Here is a 6,263-nt window from a genome sequence, read left to right on the forward strand (position 1 = left end):
AAACGAACGAAAAGTGTATGATTACATAGATGTTTATTCAACAATGAATTTTCTGCTAATAATTTGATGACACATTTTTGCTGTAGTGGTACTTCCATGGCTGCTTGCTAGATCAGGACAGCTCGTTTTGAAACTTGCGCATCATTTACCATTATCATCTAAAATGAATATGTAATGCATCTGTGTGTCAGAGGACAGTTACTGGGGCAGTGCACGGATTATTTTCGGCTGCCATATTCATTATTTCTGCTCTGGTGCCATTACATTTTTTTACGATCACAAGGGTAAAAAAACCAATAAAGCATTCAGACACGTCTACCTATGTGTGTATAACAACTTAAAAGTAAACCAAAACTTAACAAGAAGAAGTACATTAATTGAAGGGCTTATTTCAATAGTGGTAAAAGTCCATTTTTGTTCATATTTAGATACAGAATCCTAAAGCTGAATGAGCGCTGAAAAATCTGCAGTTGAGATACCAGAAATATTCATGCATATGTCTTCTTTCTAGAGATCAACCTTTCTTTCTGTTTGTTTGGCTCATTAATTTCAGAAGCATTATAGACAGAAAAGTGGAGGTAATGGACTTGAACCACTATTGAAATAAGCCTTTCAACTGTACGCAGTTGTATATAGTACAGAGCTGTCACTCAGGAATATTCCTGCTCAACCAGCTGCATTCGGGAGAGCTCTGTAATGTGTCTACACAAGTCACCAGCGATATACTCAAATGTTCCAAAACTAAAATCTTCACAACCTTAAAATGCTAGCACACTTGTTACATTATTCAATGATCTAGTTCATTTCCTAACGATTGTGTCCTATTTTGAGATTTATGTCTTACGCCTAGCACGTTGTTTAAGGTATGATAGCTGTCTATGATTTTGAAGCTAGTTAAACTTTTGACTAATTTTCTATCGATTAGTTCTCTTACATTCACTGAGATGTGATACCATTTTCATTTAAAACATTCTTTCGTTCATTTGTTTCTACAGTATCACGGTTAGAAGAACAAAAATCGGTTTAACGATGCTATTTTATTGTTGAAAGGATGACATATTTCATATCTTAAAAACCGAGAAAAATCTTAAATGGAATTACAGTGTGCTATTAGTGTTATTGCTTAGATGGAGATGCGTAATACCTAATATTTGTTTTATAAGGGCAGTACGTGATAGCGAAACGAAATATTTTCTAGCGTCTCTGATAAAATAATAAAATTAAAGGTGACAGTGGTAACTGTTACGATGAAGTAATGAGGAGTAACGGTGGTAAACACAAGAAAGATAAACTCAAAACATTGAGATATTTTTCACAAAGTACTGATGTTACATTCAGTAGAAAAGCGCCTGTTAGATGTTTTACTTTATGGTTGAGTCTGTTATGTGACAGAATAATTTTACAATGAACAGCACTTGTACATTCTAAGGCAGTGCGTGAAAAGTGTACTATATTTACTGCCACTCTCGTTCTTGAGCATTCACGTAAGGCAACTTCAAACTACAGCAATTGGTTAAACTGCATTTATTATCGTTACCAACGATGTTATAAACAACACATATGCTAAAGCAGTGCTTCCTTACGTATATATTAGTCACTTCAATTCAGTGTGGTGCGTCTAATTGGCACAGTGTCGAAGTATTGAAATTACTTTTCAGCTTCTGATAAGGCAAACGTATTAAATCATGTAAATGAAATATCGTTTATAATATTCTATCTAACAAGTAATAAAACTACTCATCCAGAAATATGAAATGTTTACGACCGTAATTTAGGTTTTCGTCTCGCTCGTAATCTTCAAAGTGAATGTTACGAGTATGACAAACAGGGGCCTCATGGACCCAATCAAATGCTACATTCACAGCAAACTAGCATTAACAGCTTGCAAGCCACAGGTACCGAGACCATTAAACATGTTTCCTCACAGTACAGAATTCTTAAACAAACACTATTGGAATAACATTTTTCACAAAATTCACTATCAACGTCGGAAAATATATGCAGAAACTACGTGAGTCCTAATAATGGGCTTTGTTTGTTTCCAGAGCAATTGTAAGTTCATATGTGTGGAGTATTATTCAGAGATTACCAGAACTTTTTACTTTCATTTAACGTTTACGTTTGACTACAGATTGTTATAACAAATCCAAACAACATTTTCGTTCAGTCTGAAATGCCATCCTGTTCGACGATCTGCAGAAACATGTTTCCTACAAAAATTTCTGTTAATTGGCGCATCTTCACAAAAAAGTTTCATTAAAACTTGAATAGTGTTAGACAGAAAAAGGCACGAGAATTAAGAAATTCTGTGAAAAAAAAAAACAGTGTTAACCATACTTTCATCGAGCGTTGGGTTTACATTTTTTCAATTTTGCATCAGGACACCAATCACTGAAGCACTGTTTTGACCGATCTGTACCACATCAACTGTATTTCCCGTTAGTTTGTTTTTCCTCAGCCAATCCCGTTTTTCACAAAAATCCTTAATTTTCTATGTTGCAAAGAAGAACTAATCGATACGTAGAAGTGTGACTTCTTTACGCTCCAAAACTATTCCCAGGAATTATTTTATCAACATCCTGTCAAGCAATACACTTACTGAGTCGACGCAGAACTGTATGCTGCATTTATTATTGGCAGCAACTGATTATTCGATTTTCGTACGCACTGGAAACTAATTTGTTCAACACCAGACACTTGAAAGTGATCATCTATAATATTAGTTTTCGTTCGTCTTCAGAGCCATACTGGGCGCTAGCTACTACACTCTGGCATTCAAACAACCCACGTACACAAGACATCAAATATTCAGGTACCGGTGTTTGACAGACGTCCAAACGTAGCATCCAATTGAAAAACTTCGTTCTGTATAATTTTCTAACCAATCTTTAACTATACATAGAAAGTTTTAGTGCCCTTCACTGTGGTATATTACGCATACAGTCTCATCAAAAGAATCCGGTCCCTTTTTTTAATGCAATATTTACCACTAAACGTCACGTGAGGGGACCCGCCAGTTTAAAAGGAGGCGAGGATTGTAGCGTTTTCGGCAGAGTAGCCTTAACAGCAGAATGATTCAGGCGGGAGGCAGAGTGAGCATGAAATAGTCATTAGTGTCTCCTGAGTAACTAATCCATCAGGGACCTTCCTTATATGACCTGGAATGTGGTTGGTATGACGCGCTGGGTTGTTTGAGACTGTGGGTAGTTGGGCCAGCAAACGTTTATTTTTCTGTCCTTTATTTAATGTTTCCAATTTTAATTTCATTCAAAATAAAATTTTCACTCCCTGCATCAAGTCGGAAAACCCGACATCTTTGGAGTGACCTAACTAACCTAAGGCCATAACACACATCCATGCCCGAGGCAGGATTCGAACCTGCGACCGTAGTAGTCGCACGGTTCCGTACTGCACGCCTTCTTTTTTTCCGTTGCATCTGCTCGGAGAGGACGTCGTAAGACATCCGATTAAGTTCGTCATTGATCGATTAATTAAGTTTTTTTTTTATTACAGAGGGCAACTAACCCTCTGACCGAACACCCTGAGCTACCGTGCCGGCGGTAATCAGGTTTAGTTTGTAGTGTGGGAGTGAGCTCGCCGTGGGATCCAAAGCACGGACCCCACGGGGGTGCCCGGCATGCGCCACATGCCAGGGCAGATGCCTAGAACCGCGAGACCACCGCGGCCGGCCGCCAGTGGTAACAACGGCTTGCACCCCTCAGCTGTTGAGAGTACAGAATGAACGAAAAACGGAAGCATCTTTACTCTTAAACAGCAATCTGTAGTAAAACCGTTGACTGATGACAAATTACACTAAAACATCCGTTTGAGCGTTCTCCTAAAACTCAACCAGAATGCCATTTAACAAAAATTAAACGTGATCGCAATGTGCACAGTGATTCAAATCTATCACCCACACTCAAGTAGTTAGATACTTCAGCTTTTTTTTCTCGTGCCCAGTTACTAATCAAAGTTACTAAATGATTAGAGCTGCACTGGCGATCCAGGATTGGCGTCATTGATTACTAACCAAAACGGTCACGGTCCCGGGTTCGAGCCCCGCCACACCTCAGGCCAACAGCCTTGTCGAAACGGGACAGAGGAGCGGACATATTTTCAGGGCATTCTCTCACACTTAAGGCGGGAAACCGCCTCTAAATGGGGGAGAATCAACAATAATCAACGGTATAAGGATAATGCATTAAACACAGAGAACATGTATCCAGAAGACACGTGTGCTGTAACAGATAAAGTGTCATGATGACCTCTCCCTTGACAAAAGAGCCCGAATTAGTCCCACATGCGGATCTCCGGGATGGGACTACCAAGGAAATGGTGGCCATGAGAAAAAGATTGAATTTTCAAGGAAAGGATAACGTACTAGGAGCCGGCGCCTGGAATGTTAGGAGTTTGAAAATGAAAGGGAAGCTTGAAAATCTGGAAAGGGAAATCCAAAGGTTCAATCTAGATATAGTGGGGGTCTGTGAACTTAAATGGAAAGAAGACGAGGTTTTCTATTCAGATAAGTACAGGGTAATATCAGCAGAAAATCCTGTAACGGGAGCAGAATCCGACTGAATGGGAAGGTATAACAGAGACTGTGTTATTGTGAACAGTGTTGGGGTTTTCTCCTGAGAACCTACAGCAGACCAACACAGACAACCACAGTTCGGGTATACATGCTGGCGTCGCAAAATGAAGATAAAGTCACAGAGAAAGTTTGTGAGGATATTGAACAGGTAATGCAGTACGTAAAGGGAGATAAACATCTAATAGTCAAGGGGGCTGGAATGTGATTACAGGGAAGGAGTTGAGGAAAGTGTCACGGGGGAGTATGACATTGGTGCCAGGAATGAGTGAAGAGAAAGACTGATTAAGTTCCGCAATAAATTTCAGGTAGTAATAGCAAATACTCTGTTAAAGTATCACAACAAGAGTAGGTATACTTGGAAAAGGAAGGGAGACGCGGGAAGATTTCAGTTAGATTACATCGTGGGCAGTCAGAGATTCGAAAACCAGATACGGGAAACTTTGAAAATTTGTGATGAGGTTCCTTGAGACCAAACTGCTGAGTTTATCAGTTCCTAGGCTTACACCCTAATTAAACTAACTAAAATCAACTTACACTAAGGACAATACACACTCCCATTCCCGAAGGAGGACTCGAACCTCCGACGGAGAGTGCCGTGACAAGGTGCCTTAGAACGCACGGCTACCCCGCGCGGCCGGATACTGGAGTGTAAGGCGTACCCGGGAGGAGATGTAGACGCAGATCACAATTTAGTAGTGATGAAGAGTAGGCCGAAGTTTAAGAGACGAGTTAGGAAGAATGAAATATGAAAAGAAGTGGAATACGGAAGCACTAAGAAAGAGGAGGTACGCTTGAAGTTCTCTGAGGCTATAGGTACTACAATAAGAAAGAGCTCTGTGGACGGTTCAGTTGAAGAGGAATCGTCACCTCTAAAATCGATATCGCAAATGTTGGAAAGAAAAACATAGATACAAAGAAGGGAACTGCAGAGTTGATACTTCAGTTGATCGATGAAAGAAGGAAGTACAAAAATATTCAGGGAAATTCAGCAATACAGAAATACAGGTCACTTAGGAATAAAATAAATGGGAAGTGCTGGAAAACTAAGGCGAAATGTCTACAGGGAAAATGTGAAGAAATTGGTAAAGAAATGACTCAGCCAGCATGTAGGAAAGCCAAAACAACCTTCAGTGAAATTAACAGGCAAGGGTGCTCACACTAAGAGTGAAAAGGGAATTCCAGTGTTAAGTGCATAGGGAAGAGCGGATAGATGGAAAGAGTACACTGAAAGCCTCTATGAGATTTGTCTAAAGACGTGATAGGAGAAGAAACAGCAGTCGATATATAAGAGGTAGGGGATCCAGTACCAGAATCAGAGTTTAGAAGAGCTTTGGAGGAGTTACGGTAGAATAAGGCTGAAGGCATAGAAAAGGTTCCATCAGAATTTCTAAAATCATTGGGGGCAGTGACAACAAAACGGCTATTCACGTTGGTGTATAGAATGTATGAGTCTCACATTATACCATTTGACTTTCGGAAAAACGTCACCCACAGAATTCTTAAGACTGCTATTGCCGACAAGTGCGAGCTGAACAGCTTATACATCCAAGTTGCTGACAAGAATAATATACAGAAGAATGGAAAATAAAGTTGAGAATGTTTTAGATGACTACCAGTTTCGCTTTAGCAAAGGTAAAGGAACCAGAGAGGCAACTGTGACGTTGCTGTCTAT

This window comes from Schistocerca gregaria, chromosome 1 (assembly GCF_023897955.1).
Source record: "Schistocerca gregaria isolate iqSchGreg1 chromosome 1, iqSchGreg1.2, whole genome shotgun sequence".
In the NCBI taxonomy this organism is placed as follows: Eukaryota; Metazoa; Arthropoda; class Insecta; order Orthoptera; family Acrididae; genus Schistocerca; species Schistocerca gregaria.